This window comes from Heterocephalus glaber, unplaced genomic scaffold (genome assembly GCF_053883595.1).
Source record: "Heterocephalus glaber isolate CG9 unplaced genomic scaffold, H.glaber_assembly_v1.0 deba00001124, whole genome shotgun sequence".
Taxonomy (NCBI): Eukaryota; Metazoa; Chordata; class Mammalia; order Rodentia; family Bathyergidae; genus Heterocephalus; species Heterocephalus glaber.
Genome location: NW_028258197.1, coordinates 455048 through 476618, shown reverse-complemented (window position 1 = coordinate 476618; position 21571 = coordinate 455048). Strand labels below are relative to the sequence as shown.

General features: G+C 37.2%; 2 protein-coding genes across 5 annotated transcripts in view; one reads left to right on the top strand and one right to left on the bottom strand.

Moving 5' to 3' along the window:
- The window catches only part of Tanc2 (tetratricopeptide repeat, ankyrin repeat and coiled-coil containing 2), a 469601-nt gene extending 456826 nt beyond the window's left edge, over positions 1–12775 (bottom strand). For all 4 annotated transcript variants that reach the window (XM_013067044.3, XM_013067047.3, XM_013067048.3 and 1 more), the window contains exon 1: positions 12636–12775. The gene's annotated coding sequence lies outside the window, so the exon portion shown is untranslated. The remainder of the gene's footprint in view (positions 1–12635) is intronic.
- Positions 12776–12857: 82 nt separating this feature from the next.
- Marchf10 (membrane associated ring-CH-type finger 10) overlaps positions 12858–21571 on the top strand; it is a 228483-nt gene continuing 219769 nt past the window's right edge. Inside the window, 1 exon segment of the mRNA XM_087210162.1 lies at positions 12858–12926. The gene's annotated coding sequence lies outside the window, so the exon portion shown is untranslated.

The following is a 21571-nucleotide window of genomic DNA, read 5'->3' as shown; positions in this document are numbered from 1 at the left end:
TGAAAGTTAGAAAATGCTTTCCTGAATCCAGCTATATTCTAAAAGATTTTTTAAAATTAATTTCAAATAAAAATGTCACAAAAGGTATCAAGGTCAATCCCACAAAGCTGTTATTACAAGAAAAGAGAGAACAAAGTGAGTAACATCCCTACAGATGATAAAAGCATGTCAGAAAGACATGCCCACATAACAGATCAAATTTGTAACATGCTATTTCAAAAGAAACTAAAGTATCTTAAGAAAATGACATAAGACATGAAAGAAAAAAGAACTGTAAAAACTCAAAATAAGATGGCACAACTAAGAATTAAAAATGAAAAGGAAAAAAATCAGTCTAGAAATTTAGACAAGCTGGGCATGATGGTGCACACCTATAATCTCAGCTTTTTGGAAGCCTGAACACCCTAGCAAAACTCTGTTTCAAAGTAAAAATAAAGAAGGCTCGGAATATAGCTCAGGACTCCAAGTTCAATCCCCAGAATGGAAGGAAGAAAAGAAGGGAGGGAGGAAAAGAAGGAGGAAGGAGGAGAGGGCCAACTGACAAGAACAGAGTGAACAGGGCTGGGGATTTAGCTCAGTAGTTCTGGTGCCTGCCTCGCAAGGGCAAGGTCCCAAGTTAGATCCCCAGTACCAAAAAAAAAAAGAATAGCGTGAATAAAAACAGAATCTCTTAAGAAAGATTTTAAAAAAGGAAAATCTTAAAATGCAATAAAAGTAATAAGGATTTCAACATTACAAATATTAAAAGGGGATAAAGACGACTGAACATGTAAAAAAAAAAAAAAAAATAGGAGTCCCTGAAGAAAATTAAAGGAATAGAACAAATAGTAAAAATAGTAATTCAAAAAAACTTTTAAAAATGTTTTTGAAACTTTATTTTGCAAAAGTACCATGTAGACCTGAAAACATTAACTCAGAATGACCAAAAAGTCACATTCCAATAAAATTACTGAATTTTACAGAGTAAGAACAAGAAAGGAAAAATTCGAGTCTCAAAGGGATAAACAGATCTGTATTGTCAGGAATAAGAGTCCAGGAAATTAAACACGAGCTAGCAATACTGGGCTTCTCATGGATATCAAAGAGATAAAGTGCACAAAAAGGCTACACTTGATAATCTTGGGACACATAAAGATTACAAGACTGCCATGTATGGAAAATAATAGGACTAGTTACCTATAAAGAAAGGAGAATCAAACTAGCATCAGACTTCTCATCTATCACACGAGATGCTTGAAGACAGTAGAGTAACATGTACATGTTACAGGGCAAAAAGGATTATGATCCATAAACACTATATCCACTAGAGATATCATTCACTGATCAAGATAAAAGGCATCCTTATTCAAGTGAGAATTCAGAAATTATGCCATATATACTCTTGAGCAAATTATTCCAAAATTTTATCAAAACATTTTTGGCATTTAATAAACATGAAGTTTCTTTTTTCCGGTCTTCACCACTCTCAGAGTTGCAGAGAGCAGAATAGATGCAACCAAATCTAAGAACAATTATCCTGTATGACTAGTCCTGAAAATAGCATAGAAATGGCTTCAAGATATTCAAATTCTAAGAAACACATTATTTTGCCAAGACACACAAAGGCCTAAAAAAGATTTAGGTCAACCTTTTCAAAGAAATAAGCACCTGTAAAGAGAGAGGCCTGCATGGCACCCACTTAAGTCCGAAGCAGTCAAACACAACATATTAAAAAGGTCTTACGGCTAGGGATTTAGCTCAGAGGTTCCACCGCCTGCCTCACAAGTGCAAGGTCCTGAGTTTGATCCCCAGTACCAAAAAAAAAAGAAAAACGTCTCAGCTCTAAATTGAATGACACCACCCATATCATCCATCCCAATCCCTGGAAATACGCTAATGTCCACAATGTACCAGGTTTGGCAACCAAAAACTAGTAGTGAGGACAGGGCCAAGACCAAGGACCCATAAACCACCCCCCACAAGATTCCAAAATAAAGACTTTGTGCTCGCTTCAGCAGCACATATACCAAAATAAAGACTTTATCAACTTTCGAAGATCAAAGAATTCTGTAAAACTTGGACTGCTGTTCACACAGGAGGCATCTATCTCCCTGTGTCATTTTGTACAAATATCAACACAAGCCCCTCAATTCTCCCCAAAGACAAAGATAATCATATAGTGTTTATCTTAATATTTGGTTGTATAATTTTGTATAATGTTAATCTTATAATACCCTTGCCCTTCTAGAATAAACCTAGTTGATCATGCATGGCACACTGTCTTTTAAACACACTGTTGGATTTGTTTTGCTAATATTTTATTTAGACTGCCTCTGGAATTGTAACAGTGGACTAATGGTTACAACAGGAAAAAGAAAAATGAATTTTAAGATCAATCAGTTGAGTAATAATAGAATAAATTATGGTACAGTATGCTATGAAATATCAAACTTTTTAAATTAGAATTCCAAATACTGTACTGGAGAATTATCATATATTGTCAAATGACTAATGCAAGTTACTCAGCAATATAAATAATATGATCCCGTATTTAACAACAATCAAAAATACACAGAACAGAGCCTATATGGGTATATATATGCTTACAGGTTTTTGACCAAAGAAAAGGACACTGAAAACTACTCGAGTGTCAGTTAATGTTGGCTACTACAAAGACTATAACTGGAGAAGGAAAAGACCCAAGAGGAGAAGAAAATATCAATGTTTTCTTTATTAACTCCTACTGTTTATTTTAGTAATTGCAAGTAGAAACAGTAGTTTTGTAATTTAAAAATGAAAAGGTAGAATGGTGGTGAGACTCCCAGTTGGCCACTACAGGGAATTATAATTAACATTTACCAATAAATCCCTACCTTTAACACAACCAAAGACAAAGACAGAATTACCTAATAAAATGACATGAATCATTATGAAGTTCATTTAAAAATTCAAAACAATACAATCTGGTTTCCTATAAATGGCCTTTCCCAAATGTATTAAGTGAGATGCCTTCAAGAGAAAATATTTTTTGTTTTACAACTAGCACAAACTCACCAGTTCATGGAGATTATGACTTAGGGATGAAACCAAAAGAAAAGGAGTCAAGTCCATTTAAAGAAAACTATTCATTAAGTAATTATAACAAAGATATACAGAATAGCAAAAATTAGCACATTGTTACAGAAATAACTAAAGTTTGGAGAAAAATAATTTTGAATCATTATCTACACTACAGAAAGAGGAACAAATTTCTTCCAGGGTATTATTTTACACTGTAAATAGACAAATTCTTTTTTTTAACTTGGTAAAAACCACAAAAATCCTCTAAGCAGTCCACTTTGACTGATTATCACATAAAAAAATTTTTTTAAAAGAACAATGACAAAAAGTGTCAACCTGTAGCATTACCAGGCATTGGGGAGGGCAAGGTGCTAATTACAAAAATAAGAGATTTTAAAAATTGAAAATGTTTATATCACCAAATCAGGGAAATTAATCATCAAAGGACTTACTGTCTCAAGCAAAGCTTTGGCCAATATTTTATAAAAGAGATTAAAAATTAATTTTGGAAACATTGTTATGCTTAAAGAGAAAGTCTAAAAAACAGATGCAAACACCACTGTGATTAACAGTATCTCAGTTTTAAGTTTATAGTTCTTTAAAAACTCTCAGCTCTCATCAAATCTTTCACTAAAAAAACAGGGTACAAATAAAGTATATCAGTAGCCAAACTACTACTGGTTTTTAAATACCTTGCAAGGCTGAAAAAGGGAGCAAAACAAGAAAATAAAAGCTGGACTGACAATAACAGTAAAAAAAAATTGTGAGGAGGTTAAATTCATATCAAAAAAAGAGAAATCCAGGACACTTTCTAAAGCCTAACAAAAATCATTATTTATTAAGTACTAGATATTATCTAAGGATTTTCACTGAGATTATTTTATTTCATCATCATAAAAATCCTGCCAGGTAAGTTTTTAGGCCCTCCAATAACTAGTAAGTGACAGGAGTAATTCAAACTTGTTTTCGTGATTCATAATTCATAAGTTCATATTCTTTCTACTATTCAACTGGTCTCTGTAGAAATTCAGCCTATAACTGAACAACAGTGTTGCCATTCTATAATATCAGAATGAATAACAACTTCCTGTCTCCTTCTCTTTAAACCCCTAAAATGAAAGAGCTAAGATGCTATGATGGTGAGGCAAGATTTAGGTGTATACAGTCAGTTGATTATTTATGTGCTTTAATAAGTCTCAATTCCACGGTTCTACAAAAGCTAATTACCTTCATTCACCATAATTCACAATCCCAAGCATCCCTGCAAGAGTCTATGGAATCTGAACAGAAATAGAATTCTAGAGGACAAAAAACATCTAGTAAGCGTCCAGAACCTAACTAGCTTTTTGCCTTATCAAATTTCAACAACTAGAACTAGAAATTATGGGACACTAACCCTCACTCTCCAATGGAAGATCAGGAATAAAGGGTTTCGAGAGCCTGCCTTCAGTTAGGCAGAGTATATACTAGGATCTGAAGCAGATTCCCCAAGTCTAAAATGACTAAATTACAATATCCAGATACTCAACTTCCATTTCCAAGTTCAAAGAATGTAATCTACTTATAAAACTGGATCCACAGGTGAGGAAAAGGGGTTTCCATCTCAAAAAAAAAAAAAATCAGTGCTACATTTCTTCACATTATCAATCTTTATGATCAGATATGTCACTGCATGATAGTATCTCATGGTATTTAAGACAAGGATATAGTAAGCATGGCTACCTGGTCATAAGATCCACTTGGATAACCAAAGTTTTCCATTACTATTATTTACATATACTTTTCTTGGTGAGTTTTATGACTGCAATACCTGCTGACATTTACAAAAATGAACATAAAAATCATTACCTTCCTTTTCATAACACCTTTGGCACATAAACAAAATAGTAAACTTATCGACCTTGGCCTGTAAAACTTTGGGGAACTGGAAAATATTAATACTATGCTTCATACTTTTTAAAATTATATTTCCCCACAGGTGGAAAAATATCTAGGTGACAGAATTGCAAAACTTTGATTTACAAAAAATATAGCTTTTATTCAAGGATAAATATGAAATTTCCACCTTCAACAGACAACAGTAGTAAAAATAACTACAGATAGTAGGTGGGCAATAAATATCTAAGAAAATGGATATTAATACACTCCATAAAAATCTTCCAATTTTTCCAACATAACTAAATCCAACTCAATTCACATTATACAAGGTACCTACCTAACAAACAAATATACAAAATCAAAGGTTTTTAAAAAAAATTTATCAATCATCTTTCTTTGCAAAATTTTTATGTCAGAGGCTGGTGATATATAAGCAAAGAAAAATGTTCTCTTACATGTTGTGCTCTAAACTCTACTTAGGATACTACTTCAAAAAAGGAACAGAACCTAAAATACACTTTGTCAGAAACTACTTCAGAGTTAGACATAATAAAAGTGTTATAAGGAGGTACAATAAGGGCCTGTCAGATAAACCAGTACTAAGGCAAAGTGGCCAATCTTTTCTCAGTAAAGAAGCACTTATTCCTGGCAAAATCCTTCAGCAGACAAGATGTATCTCCAACTAATGACACTTGATGAACACTTAATGGGCACAGACTATGTAATAGACCAAAAACTGGCAAACTTTTTCTATAAAGAGCTAGATAGTAAATATTTAGGCTCAGCAAGCCATATGGTTTCTATGACAACTACTCAAGTCTGCTGTTGTACCCAAAAACAATCATAACCAATATATAAACAAATGAGCATGGCCAGGTTCCAATAAAACTATCTTTACGGACACTGAAATCTGAATTTTCTGTAATTTTCACCTGTCACAAACTATTAATCTTATTTTGATATTTTTCAACAATTTTAAAAATGTAAAACTATCCTTAGCTTGGAGGCCATAAAACAACAGATAATGGGCTGGATTTAGCCCACAGGCTATAATTTACCAACTCCTGTAATAAACAGTCATACCTTAGTTCTTGACTGCTTTAAAATGCACCAAACTTGGTACTCGATGCATTCTGATGTGAAAATTTTATCCTGGTACTTGCTGTTTGATACCTAAGGCATAAGCTAAAATTCATTGGTGTTGATTGCCTAATGACTCACTACCCTTGCCAGCCAAAACAATTTGTTTGGTACTCTTCTTTTCTGGTGCTTGTACTACCTCCCAGAATCAATTAACAACCAATAGCAAGGTATCACTGTACAAAGTTCATACAATGAACCTTCTAATCTTCCTTCTGCCACTCTAGTAAACATGAAAAAAAATAAAATCTGAGTATTAATTATAGTCCAGGAGTTACACGGGATATTTTTAAACTGTATATATGTACACATCTATATGTAAGATGTATACAGATGCATTTATGTATGTATATTTCTGTAAATCTATGTCCTGATGCCCAAAATTTCCTCCAAGTCCACACTAAAGAGATGAGGTTTCAAAAGCATAACTGAGATAATTCTCAACAATCTTTACTCAATAAGTAGGTAACTAAGCTGATGCTATAAAAGATGAAGTCATAATGCCTGCTTAAAATGAGCTCACAGACTAGTGTTGAGACAGCCATATAGTTAGTTAAAATATTTTGTGACAAAGCCAGGCATGGTAGGATATGCCTGTAATCCCAGTACTCTGGGAGGCTGAGACAAGGTGGATCACCAAAGGCAAGTTAGTGACTTAGTGAGATCCGGACCCATTTCAAACTAAAAAACAATAAAGAGCTGGAGATATAGCTCAGTGTGAAGGGCTTGAGTACAATCCTCAGTATTGTAAAATATAAAAAATAAGAAAATAAAAAAGTTGTAACAATTACTATATGTGACTATTTACCCGGTACAAAGAAAGAACAAAGAACAGCATGCCCAAGCCAACCTGGGAGATTAAGCAAAATAATCTTCACTCAAAAGATATTGTTTGGAGGGGCAGGGATTTAGCTCAGTGGTGCCACCTCCTGCCTCGCAAGCGCAAGGTCCCAGGTTCGATCCCCAGTACCAAAAAAAAAGATACTGTTTGGGCCAAGACAGGACAGCTGAGGAAGAGATTGCCCAGAAAACAAAAAAACAACAACCACCAAAAAAAAACCAAAAAACAAAAAAACCAGGAAGAGCGGTCCATGAAAAAAAAAATCACATAGTATGAAAATATAAGAGACTATTACATATTGAATGAATCTTAAGTAATAATTCAGAATTACTGAGGAATAGCTTTGGAGAAGAAAATGGCAGCAATGAGTCCAAACAGGAGGCAGGGAAAAGATCATAAAGAACCTCATAGGGTTGCTATGGGAGTTTCCATTTTATCAATTCAGGAGCCACTGAAAGACTCTGAAGATGATCATTTAAAAAAAATCACTCTGGCAGCAATGTAGAGGTACCTTATAAAAGTAAGGCACATAAATTTGACAAACAGTAAATATGTTTAGGCAACAGGATTTTCTGGAAAAAAAAAAATACCAGCAAGATCATTGACTTTAATTCAACTGTTTAGTTTAGACAAATGACATTAGACTATCTCAAGTTCCAATACAAAAGGAAACTATTTGAAAGGTGGTATGCGCTATGCACTGAATAAAAGCAGAAATGACTTCAGGGGAAGAAAAGGCATGACTAAGACATCAACTTAATTCTTTTGCTTTTTAAACTTAGTCAAATTTACTTTCAAGTACTAAAGGACAGGGCCGGGGATTTAGCTCAGTGGTCCGGTGCCTGCCTCGCAAGTGCAAGGTCCTGAGTTCAATCCCCACTACCAAAAAAACCCCAAAAGTACTAAAGGACAAACAGAAGCTGAACATAAAAAGATAATTTTGTAACATATGGCCCATAAAAAAAAATCAACTTATTTGACACTTATCCACAAACAGAGCTTTTACATGATTTATAAATTTTTATTTTTTGGCAGGGTCTCACTTTGTAGTTCAGGCTGGCCTTGAACTCACTATATAGCCTAGGTTGGCCTCGAACTCGTGGTGATCCTCCTACCTCAGCCTCCCAATGCTAGAATTACAGGCATGTGCCACCACACCCCATATAAACTTTTTTTTTTTTTTAAATAAACTGGCCTGGGCTGGGGAATATGCATAGCATGAATGAGGACCTGGGTTCGAACCCCAACACAAAAAAATAATAATAATAAAATAAACTTACCTAGTAGATTTGTTTCCAGACTATGTTATTATAATTACTTAATTAGAGCTTTCTGGTATCTTTAACCTGCTTTAATCTTCTAAAAATCAAGACACAAATTTCCTGGTTTCCATATAATATTAATTTGAATCTCATGTCCTCAAACAGGAAAGAAAAGAGGTCACTGAGTGGGAAAATACAGCCCTAAGTCTTAAAGCTTTTATTTTAACATTTCTCTCCATGACTTTTACAACAGATTCATTAAAAATATATATACTCTCCATCACTATAGACACATCTCCTCACTCATCTTTTTTTTTCAATCTTACACAATCTTCATCTAAAATAAATTATAAAAGATGCTATTAAATAAACCCAGTGATAGTTTTCATGGTGTTATAACAAAGTATAAGCTATTTATTTATACAATGTTTATTTATATAATGTCTTCCCTGCAAATAACAGCATTTGATGATCACAGGTACATTAAGCAAATGTGAAAATGCTGAATATCAATTCAGAGAGAAAAAAAGACATGTCCAAATAATTAAACTAGCTTCTAGTATTCATTAACTTGATCAGACTAGTACTAGAAAAGTAAAAAGCCATCCACACATTTTGTTCTAACTCCTTGAAATAAAATTTAGGTACTGTCACTGAAAATAACCCAACTAACACTGAGTGATTCTGGATAAATTCAATCCAATGTAATTAAACTAGTGTCCGTCCCTAATCAGTGTATCTCAGATTCAATTTTAATTCTATTGCAATAGAAAGAAATATGACAAGGAGAGAATTTTGATGCATTCCTTTATGCACACTTGTTCTACCATATATTCAGTAAGTAGCAACAACCGCAATATTGCCTTTTTGGAACTACCAGATTAGTATACTCCTTTGTAGGGTCTACTTCTCTCTCTACTCAAAATAATTCATATAGTCATTTAGAAAATACTGAAAGAGCAAAGCAACTCATGGGGAAGAAGGGGAAAAGGAGTACTAGGATGGGCCAATCAAGAATCAATGATGTGGCCGGGGATTTAGCTCAGTGGTTTTGCTGCCTGCTGCACAAGCACAAGGACCCTAGGTTTGATCCTCAGTACCAAAAAAAAAAAGAATCAATGATGGAAGAGAGAAATAATCTATTAGTATTTAATGATGTTGGTAAATGTTTATGAAAATGATGCAGACCAAATTTTTATAAGTGAAATGAACTACTAACAAATATAAATGTTTGGATGGTTTGAGTTTATATTTATTATACTAAATTATATTTTAAAATATCCGAAATAAGTTTTAGCCATTATCCGATTTTATTAACTTCCACAATATCAACAAATGAAGTGTTTGAGCACATGACATTTGAGTCACAGGTTAATCAGGAAAGGTTTCTGTTGAAAAGAATGGCAGAAATAGGCTAGGAGAAGAAAATAATTATCACAACTGCGTCAGGTAACGTTCCATTTCTTAAAATGTGTGAAGGTATAAGTGCTTACTGCATTGCTATTCTTTACACTACTAATTTTCATAAATATTATTTCATTTCTAGTCAACAGCTAAACAGCAATGTTTGTTAAGAAAAATCTGAACATGTTTGTGGAGGCGTTAAATATGCATAAGTATCTAATCCATTTTTTGTTAACTACTTTCTTAAATAAAATAGAGAACATAAAAACATAAGTAGGGAAAATAATAATTTATCCTTTATTTTCTAAAGAAAATTAAAAATAAAGGTTTATTGGTGTTTTTAAAGAAAAGGGCATAGATATGTATGTGTAATGTACGTATATACACACTACATAAAGACACACATTGTGTCAAAGTACTTGAAAGTACCTTTTTACCCCTAAAGCTCCCCCCAAAGCCAAGCATCATTACAAATATTTCTTTGACCATAGAAAAGGTAGATAATCCTCTACTTGTAATCCCAGACATAAATTTAAAACAGTTTTCTAAAGAGACATGTTCATACTATAAGTGACCATAATTTTTGCATATATGTAGGCTTAAAATTCATGTGAGTTCTGCTAGGTCAATTCACATTTATAGTATTGATTTTATGATGGGCACATATTTTAATTATGCCTTGTCAATATGAATTTACCAGTGAAGAACACAGAGTCTGGAGACAGAGTTCTAAATTAAAACTTAGTTTTTCTGCTTCTTTGCTACACAATCTTGGGCAAGTTATTTAATCTCTCTCCCTCTCTCTATTTCATGTTTTTCATCTGTCAAAATGAGAATAACAGAACATTCCTCATTGGATGCTGAAACTGATCAGAACAATGTACAACAGGACTGGCACAGAGTAAGTTCTATACAAATGTGCACTATTACTACTAGTAATACTCCATCTTCCTGAACATATTGAAAACATTCTTAGTAATTTCAATTATTGACTAAAATCAGATACTATTAAAAACAGACAAATCTGAGACCTGATTAGTAGTAAATTTAAAGCTCTGCAACTTTGAAGAGAATAGATGATTAATAAATCTACATAACCATTCTACAGATAAAGAACAATCTTAGAGAACTGGTTCCCAAAAGTCCAATTATCAATTTCTTCCCTTACACAAGGGGGCAGTGATAACAAGAAAAGAATGGGGCTCTGCAACACCTCTTCTTACAGACAGTAGGGGGTGGCAGTACATATGGCTTATAGTCAGAACAAAACAGGAAGACCCAACAGAACTGCTCTTTATTCTCCTCTGGTCTTCTCTCTTCTTTAGACTCAACAGAGCCTCAAGGTAAGGGACATATCTACAGAAAACACTAAAAGCCAAAATTAATCAAGGAAAATCCACTTTTGTCTTTGAAGCAAATGATCTCTCAATGGCTCAATCTGGAACCAGGCAGAAGCCAATGAGTATGAATTTTCAGATTATCTCTCAAATACTATAATAACAACATTCAGGCAAGAAATTCAATTTCTCTATAAGAATTATAATACAAACGACTAAAATCTGATCAATAATTACATATATCCTTATGAACACATCCATATATTTCTGCTTTTGTTTCACAGTATACAGACACTCATTGTATGTATACATGTTAAGTAGCACATTGAGCTGTCTTTTGTTACTTCTCAGATTTTAGCTATGTTCTGACAATCCTCTCAAAATACAAATGTTCTTAATTGGAAGTCACGTTTACTGCATGTGGAATATATATATATATACATATATATATATATATATGTATATATGAGGGAGAGAGGAGAAAGAGTGAAACGGGAGGGTGTGGAAGAAAGGGGGATAAACGGACATTTAACGTTTTATTTTTGTGTTCACATTCCTAAAATGATTTACCTGGGAAATGCTTCAAGAAGCACTCCCTATACAGTATCCATGTTGCTGCTTTTTTATGCCAATTTACTGTATTCAATTTTTCTCTTATTTCACCATCCCAACACCCAGAACATACAAGAACATTGCTCTACTGCCATTCTCTGTAATTAACCATTGCCGTAGCTTTTGGCTCCAACCTTCAAAATGCCTGAAAATGTATCTCTTTTGTTCACCATATTGTTTTGTTTTCCTCATTCTAGTTATTTTCACCTGTGCAAAAATCAAAGAAGAGGCATATATGAAAAATATTTCTCTCTGCCTAATGATCTTGAACTCACAATCATGGTTAAGATGTTTGATTTGTTTGGTTTTTTTGTTTCTTTTCCTGGAGAGAGGCAGAGAAGAGAGTGAAAGACACTCTAAACACCAAATCTTCTAATGTTTAATAATCATTGTTTATGTTTTGTGAAAACCATTTTAAACGTTCCACACCTGGAACAGAAGACAGGGTAAAACTGTATCAGTGCTCTGCACGCTTGTAACAAAACCTGGAATTATTTTAGCCTCATTTTCCCCACCTCACAACCAGACCAAACTGCTTTTTGCTTTCACATGGGTAATTTCCCTATGTCAAAAAATAGCTTATCATAGCTTCCCCTGATTTCCTGTGGTTAAATATCTAGCAATGAGCCCTATTAATCTTTTATTATACTACGCCCTCTATCCCAGAGGAATTATTAATATCACTAATAACACTTCCATCGTGAATTTCAACGCCACACAGGCCAGCCCATCCTGTGGCTTACCTGGCACATTTCACAACTACTTTCATGCTGCATTCTGGGGGCTCATTCTGCAACTCGTTTTGCACCACATTCCCTGCCACGTTTAGCAATCTGCCTCGCGTCTTATCCTGGTCCCCATCAACCCATGACTCTCTAGGTACCAAATTCCATGACACATTCGGTGACAGCGAAATGGCTGGCCCCGTACTCATCTGTAGCCACCCTAAGTGCCACATCCAGAGGCAGCCTTCCCCACGCCTTGGGCACCGGGGCCACTTCGCTGCCCATTTCGTTGTCTTGAGGCTTGCCCCCGCCCCTCTCCCCCCGAGCTGAAGCGTCGGAGGCGAACGCCCCAGTCACCGAGGCGACCTTTCCTGACACTGCTCCCCAGAACCCTTACCTGCCGCTCTGAGGAGCTCGCTGCACCTCGCGGTCAAGCCCCAGTCCCCGGAGTCTCCGGTGAGGACCGCGCCGCCCGCCGGCGCCGCCCCCAATTCTCGGAGCACCTCGCTGCCCTCCGACGCCCCGCGGAGGGTCGGCGCCCCGGTACGGCGCGGCGGGGCCTCGCGGCCGGCGAGCGCAGCCCGCGGCAGTGCTCCTGTCAGCGATGGCTCGGGGCCAGGCTCTCGCCTGTGAGCTCCGCGGCGGCGGCGGGCGCCTCGCTCCGCCTAGCGCGCGGCACAGCCCGGAGGTGAGCGCGAGGGGGATGGGAACGGGGGCGGGGCCGCCAGAGGAGGCGCGAAGGGCGGCGGCGGGAGGCAGCGCCGGCCGCCCCAGGCCTGGCGCCCGGAGCGCTCGCAGCTTGCTCTGCCGGGCAGGCGGCTCGCGTGAGACGGCTGTGCCAGCGGGCCGCGCCGGAGAAGCGCGCCCAGCAACCCACGCCCGGCAGGCCGCTCTCTAGCGCCGCCGCCGCGCCAGGGGCGTCGCACCCTCGGAGGCCGCCCGCAGCCCCGCCCCCTCCGGGCCGGGGGCGGGGGGGGGGAGGAGCACGAGCGCGGAGGGAGAGCGCGTGCGTGGGGGCGCGTGCGTGGTGGAGCGCGCTCGCCCCCGCCCCCTGCCCCTCCACTGTTTGGGGGTGGGGAGCAGCTGGAAGAGAGAATGGAGCCGAAACCCTTTACGTAGAGAGATGGGGCCCTGGCGCTCCAAGATGTCTAGACATTTCTCGTTTCCTCAGGGAGCTTTGGCTGGTGGGCTCGATGACATTTGGTGGGGAACAGGGGAAGAAGCTCAATAGCTGGTAAGGCCTTACAGTTAAGCTCCGCCTCCAGGGATGATGTCACTCTCGAGGTGGCTGCTACTGTCACGTGCGTCCACTTCAGAGCCTGCCCTGCTTTGATGGCCAAAACGTTCCTGTAGACTTCTCCCACTTAGACTACCCCAGGCACATGTCACTGCTAGATCCACGGATGCCAACAAGTGTCAGTAGTCTTCCTCTGATTCTTCTGTAGACTGCTTCAGAGTGCCAGTTGGCTGTGGTGGCATTCAAAATGAGGGAGAAGGAAAAAACCCTAAAAAGCTGCAACGGCTGGATGGAGGGAAGGAGTTTGGAGAGGGAGAAGGAAAATTGTTATCTAGAGTAATTGCCGAAAATTCACCAACCGTTGCTTTCCAACATGAGGTAAATTGGTGCTGCTTCTGTCACTGCCGGGATGGATAACAAGTAATGTAGTTTTAAAAGCTAGCCAGTAAGACATGGAAAGCCACCACATTAAACCACCATTGAAGAATAATGAATCGTATTCTCCACCACACTCTGCCTAGATCTTTTTTCCCTCCATTCTTCTTTGCCTTCAAATCCTGAAACAGCCAATAGACTTTGCAAGATACTTGGAATAAATTTTGTCCGAGTGCTGCAAGATATTCCAAAACAATCAGTATTACATGCTCTGGCTAGTTTTCCTTTTCATAAATTGAGATGACCTTTGAAGGTCATCCACTTCCTAATGAGATGCCATAATTGGAAATAGATATACAAATTACATAAATCAAGAAAGCTGTGTCTGTGGAGCGTCTAATGAAGAGAGGTTGATTGGTTGCTTTGATAACCCATCTGAAGCTACCCATTCCTGTGGCCCTTCATTTGGGAGTTTCTTTGATTTTTTTTTAAAATTAATATTAATTTCAGAACAAGAAATTGGATATGAAGCCATGTCCATCAGCTAGGCTCTATCTACAGTGCATGATTAAAGCCCAAACTAGAACAGCTTTGACTACAGCTAACATGACAAAATGAAAGACAGACTTACGGAATTTTTTGGTGATAACTCCAGAAACTCAGATTAATCTAACTAAAACTTACCTACCTATGGTGATAGAGGCAGGGTAGTGATTACGTATGGGGTAATTGAGTGAAAGTGAGCAGGAAGGAACCTTCTGTGCTGCCTGAAATGTTCAGTATCTTGATCTAGTTTGTGGTGATAAAAATGTGTATATTTCACATATATGTGTAAAAAACATCTGTGCACTTTATCTCAGTTTTAACTCACAAAGAAATGTTACATTTTAACATAGTTTTACACACAAAGAAGCATTACAATCTCATCACCATACAGTCTGAAAACTTGGGTTTGATCAGTGTCACCAACCACTTAATTAGCTGAGTTACCTTAAGCAAGTCTCTGAACCTTCTTCTTAGCTATACAATGTGGGTAATATCTCACAGGCTGGTCATGAAGATTAAAATAAATTTCGGCAAATATTTAGCACAGAGCATGGTATATAATAAAGCACTCAGGAAACAGTAGCTACTATTATGTTATTCTTACACTGGAATTTACCCTCTTTAGGTCTCCTTTAGACTTTCTTATTTATTTTTAAGATTACTTTGTATCTAAACCATTCCCTTTGAGTTTCACTGAGGCTAATAACATTCCTTTCCTGGAGAAATAACAAAAGGCAGTCGCAGGGGTGTAATATGTTCCTTTTCAAACTAGTTCAGGTGGCAGCACCTAGAAATTATGGTGTTCATTGTGGAGCACCATGAAATATTGATGGATTTAATTCTGCCATATGGACTTGACACAATTTTACCAGCATTAAATCCGACTGTATTATGCTTATGCAGATCACTCCATATTCTTGAAAAAGTTATTCTAAAGAAATAATATGTCTGTGTTTTTCTTTGTAAATTTGTTTGCAACTTTTTCACGAGGTAGGAAGTACTAAAAGTTTAATAATAACTTACAAAATGAAAATCTTCAAACCCATTTTGCTGGAAATTAGAAAAACAATGTAATCATCCAATTTTAGCAACAGAACTCTTTATTGGATTTTCCCAGACTATACACTGATAGCTGTGACCCACACAGCTGTGACCCACTCTGATAGAGTAACTCTGTGTTACTATCCTCAACATACTTCCAAAGATCATTTCCCAGGTTTTTGGTTTTTTGTTTTTGCTTTGACTGAACTTTTCCAAATCCCATTTTCACACTGGGCAGTGCCAGTGCCCAGTAGAAGGAGCTCATTGTTTCACCTAGCATGCTTCTACTCAGCCAGTCCTCTTCCACGTAGTTCTACTCTCAAGCCTTGCAGTCCACTACCACATTCTAATTTTATGAAGGAAACAGTATGTCTGACTGAAGTGACGGTATGGTCCAGTAGGGACAGAGAGCAACAATGAAGAAAGAAGCCTCCTCTGTCCTTGACCCCTCTCCCTGATTTCTTTTTCTGTAATTAAAACCTGGAATTAAGAAAATGCTAATTGTTTTACCTAGTAAAAATCTAATATGATCAAGATATTAAGAAAATAACAAAAAAAGATATTATTTTAGTCTAAATTTGGAAATATAATGTGAGAGGAAATAAATTCCATTTATTCCTGCAAATAAATGGCTATAATGTAGTCTAACCTTACCCCAGACTTGCCAGCTTTTCCATGCCATCTATGTCATTTCAAATGCCCTTTCTTGATCTGTCAACTCTGCATAGTTACTCACCTCTGCATGCCTTCCCTGATGCCTCTTAAGTAAACCATCAGGCCCACCTTTTCTACTCTTTTCCTTCAACTTTCTCTTGAGTAAAGAATAAAAACATCCATCATTAATGAATCATCAACTAGCTGCAAATAACTTGCTGTCTTAGGTGTACTACTACCTTTAAGGCTCTTAACATTCTATCAGATAAGTATTATTACCTCAAAATTTTACAAGAGCAGTGCTCTAAGAGGTTAAATGACCAGACCCCAGCTAAAAATTTTGTCTTTTATCAGTTACCCTCAGGAAAAATCTGTATAAAATGTAAATGAGAACACAGAAAACATTTTTTTAAAATATGAGCCCTCTTACTATGAAAATATTGTGAAGAGATGATGTAAGATTTTTTTCTCACTGATTTTCATAATTTCATTTCTTTGTGATCTGCAATTGATGACTTCTAACACAATATCTTCAACATCAACTCCCACCTCAGCCTTTTGATGAATATTTAATAATTTCTAGACTAACACTTAAACATATTTCCACATAGAGGAGCTACTAGTTAAAAGAAGTTTTATTAAATCCCTTCTGTGTAATGTGAAAATTTTATGTATAATGTGAACAACCAAATCATTACATATTTTCAACTGACATTTATAAATGCTTGACAAGTATTCATGTCAACCATATGTGTATAGCTATGGTAAGTGCCATAGACCGTATTTGATTGACTTGAAGGAAGTCTTGCCTTCTAGACCCTCATAATCTATTTGGGCAACAAAATGCTTAAAATATTTAAATATTAATAAAGTATATGATAGAATTAAATGAAAACATGAGTAAAACAGTAAGTTCTGTAATGTTTCACAAGAAGAAGAGAGATAGGTTTGTCAGGGATGGTATGGAAGTGCTTCTTGAGTAAGTAGAACAAGAAAAATATGTAGATGGAAAGAAGAAAGAGCAGGTCCCTGAAACTCAATAAAAGTTAAGAGGAAAAAAATAGAATAATGACCTCATCGGTCAAAGAATGGACCCCTTTTGGAGATGAGTTACTTTCTTAATAAAGACAAGTATTGGTATGAACCAATAGACATGCTGGAAGTCTAAAGAATAGATCACTGGGTCCAGCGATTTAGCTCAGTGGTTTCGCCACCTGCTGCGCAAGCACAAGGACCCGAGTTCGATCCCTGGTACCAAAGAAGAATAGACCACTGAGCAACAAGTGTGGCTGAATCAAAGTTTGCTAATGAGAAGAGATCTCAGTTGGAAAGAGAATGGAAAAGTGGTAAAGGACCAAACTGCAGGTCCTTTCTGCCCAGGAAAGGCTATACCACGGAGTCCTTGTGCATAAGAATAACAGGAAGGCAGTGCTTAAAACATTCAACCAATAGGGTGGATTTTATTCAGAAGGGACGGTGATAATGACCTGGTTAAGAAAAAAATGCTTTTTGTTCAGTTTTAATTTTTATTACTACCTGTTTGCAGCACATAATGACTATATTCTTCATGGGGAGTTGGTACATGTGCATAACACATCTTAATACATTTTTCATCCCCTTCCCCCTTCCTCTCCTCTCCTTCCATCTCTTAATCCCCTTCCTATTTGAGAAAGATTTATCTCCTTACTTCCTATTGTCTCTCTTTGTTTTGCTCTTTCTTTATATTTTGGGTTTCTCATATAAGAAAAAAACATGGAATATTTAAGCTCATTTGTCTGATTTATTTCACTTAACATTATGGTCCTAAGATACATCCATTTTCCTACTGATAGAAAGTGCTCTTTAAAGAGTTAAAGAAGAAGAAGGACTGGGGATTTACCTCAGTGGTTCCAACGCTTCCCTCACAACCGCAAGGACCAGAGTTCGATCCCCAGTACCAAAAAAAAAAGTTAAAGAAGAAGATAGCTGAGCTGGTTCAAGTTCAAAGCCACCGTATGCTACATAGCAAGACATCTCCAAAAAAAGGAGGAAGGAGAAGATGATAGCTGGTGGTCAAGGAGTGTGACAGGGAAATAGAAGAGAATGATTTCAATAGCAACTGCATGGGAAACATTAACAAAAGTTTCTGAATAATTGAGTGCAGAAGTTAAAGAACAGTGAGGACTCATAATACAAGATGACAAGTCTAGCTGTCCAGAAGACTTGGGTACCAATGGCAGAAGTTGGAGAGTCCGAAGGGCTTCTTTTAAAAAGAGCAAGCCTTTTTTTTTTGTACCAGGGATCAAACTCAAGACCTTGCACTTGCAAGGCAGGCAGCAGCACCACTGAGCTAAATTTCTGGCCTTGCAAAAGATAATTTTGGCATTGTTTCTAATCATTACTTACTGCTTTTGAATTACAATTCCCTTCTTTGAGAATCTGATGGAACAAATGGATTCTTCAGAAGAAAAAACTGCACTCATACCTCATACTCTATAACTTTAATGTACACTAATAGAACTGACTACCAGACTTTTTTTTTTAACCCAGAACTTTTGCACTGAACTACATTCCCAGCTCCCTTTTTAAATTATTTTGAGACAGGCTCTCTGTAAGTTACTAAGTTGCCCAGACTGAGCTTGATCTTATGATCCTCCTGCCTCAGCCTCTCAGACTGCTGGAATTATAGGCATACACCACCATGCCCAGCTGCCAGAGAGCTCTTGACCCAAACTGGGCCAACTAGAGCCCTTTTTTTTTGTACCAGGGATCGAACTCAGGACCTTGTGCTTCAGAGGCAGCCAGCAGAACCACTGAGCTAAGACTCCAGCCCTCGTTCTGGATTTTTTTGTTGTTGTTCTTTATATGCAAAGGAACAAGTCATTCTTTTCCTACTAGCCAAACTTGTGAATAGTATTAACAGATATATTTTCTGAGAAACAGAGAATACTTGAATGCAGAATGTGAGGATACAGTCTGAAAAAAACAATCAGAGGTTAGAAATGAGAGAGACATCAAGACATCATGTCCTAATGGCAGTTGAGTACATGTATTCATAAAATTCCTATCCCAGGTTTCCAGGAGATATCCTAGTCCTTTATTGAAATTCCTTCATGGTTAAATTTGTTTGAGCCAAGTTTCTTTTACTTATACTGAAGAGTCCTGATTCATACAAGTTTAATGATAGTCATTGAAACCCGTCTATGGGCTCCAGGTAAGAGTTCCTTATTCAAGGAACTCTTGAATAAGGATATGATAGAAAGATACACAAGTAGAAACAAACCACTAGACAGAGTTTAGGTGTGAAAGAAAGAAAATGAATTCTCAGGAAAAGGAATATAGCATATGAGGTAGGAGCAAGGACCCTGGACCTGGACCAACTGCCCTCAAATCCCTATCCAACAAAATGTGTAACTTCAAGCTAGTTAGTCTACATTTCTAGGCCTCAGGACACTGATCTGTGAGTTGGGACTTTTAAACTATACTCATTAATTTTATTTTATGTATATTTTTACCCACAATTTAAAAATTGTGGGAAAAAACCTATACCTAATTTATTGGGTTGATATGAGGATTATATTAATACATGCAAAAGTATCTAACTCATAGCTACATCTCTGGACTATTATCATTCAGTGTAACAAGCCTATGCCTAGGTATTTTGCATATGTATATTATTTAATCTAGTCCTCATAAAAACTTGGTAAGATTGGAATTATTTTTCCCACTTTATTAGATGAAAACAGGTGCAAAATAACTTTCTCCAGGTCCCACAATAAAAGACAAAGTTTGAATTTAAATGTGGTTCTAAAATAATTGAATAGAAAACAGAGATGATTTTCACTACAGTTAATAGAGTATGCTACCTAGCCTAAGAATTAATGTATCAAAATAAGGGGGTTGGATATCCCTAAAATATTCAAAACAGAAGTCAGAGAGTAAACTGTTAGAGTGACTCCATCACTGTTTGGAGAGGGGTGGGAATGCCCTAGACCAGTGATGACAAACATTTTAGAGCTTTTAATGACACAAAGAGGTACCTGCAGTACACCTGCCATAGGTTCACCACCACTGCCCTAGACTTTGGACTCAACACAGTGCTGTGGTGGGCCTATCCCTGTTACAGAATTGGACATATCTAGCTAACATAGTGCAATGTCTGTTAGGTCTAGCTTCTGTTTTTAACCACACAATGCCACAGATTGGATAATTTATCATGAAAAGAGGTTTATTTTTGTTCACAGTTGATCAAGGGGCCACAGTTAGTGATGGTCTTCTTGCCAGAAGAGTTCAGAGGGAGCACAGGCAAAGAAACATGCATGTAACCTATCCGAATTGGCATTGATAGCAGACCTCTCCAGATAACCTGTTAACCCACTAATCCATCAATCACATGAATGGATGAATTCATTCCTTGGGCAGAGCCCTAATCACCTCTTACTGTCCCACCTGGTACTACTGCCTTAATATATCCTAATGGGAATTAAATTTCAACATGAGTTTCAGAGGGGACAGACCATTTCAAATCATATCAATGCTATTAAACCCCAAATTCATAGCCACAAAACTTTAAGCTCCATGATAACAGGCTCATGTCAGCCTGGCTTATGGCTGTCCCTCTTACATTCAACAAAATATCTGGCACATATATATAATAGTTCATGAATCATATTTGAGGATTTGAATCTTTATTTACTTGAAATAATCAAGGAGATGTAAAAGGGGCCGGGGACAAGTATACTATTCATACCAACATAAACATTCTAACCTGTGTAGCTGTTATATTTTCCACTGTAGAGTTAGTAAATTGGTCCTCTTCCAGATTTTCCAAACAAAAATATTTTTTCATTATTCTAGTTCCCTTGAACTACCCTTTCTGAGTCTAGTCAATTCTAGATTATGGACAGGCTAGAATTCTTGGGCCTATAAAGCTAAGGACAAAAGTCTGAACCAAGTTAACCTTTCAACTAGCCTCCCTCAAAAAGACCCTGACTCGTTTGGGCGTGGTGGTACATGCCTGTAATCCTAGCACTCAGGAGGTTGAGGCAGGAGGATCATGGTGAGTTCGAGTCCAACCTGGGCTACATAGTAAGTTCAAGGCCAGCCTAAACTGCATAGTGAGACCCTGTCTCAAAAAACAAACATTAAAACTAGACCCATACCTATCACCATGCACTAAACTAAGATCAAAGTGGATTAAAGGTCTAAATATTAAGACAGAAACACTAAACTTGCTGGAAGATAAGTTAGGTAGAATTCTTGAAGACATTGGCATAAGAAAAGACTTTATGAGCAAAACCTCAGTAGCACGGGACTAGCATAAGGAATCAACAACTGGGATCTCATCTTATTAAAAAACTTCTGTACTGCAAGAGAAACCACCAGCAGAGCTAAGAGACAACCTACAATGTGGGAAAAAATTTTCGGCAGCTGTACCTTAGACAAAGAACTACGATCTAGAATATATAAACAACTGAAGAAAACCAGACCCCCCAAATTCA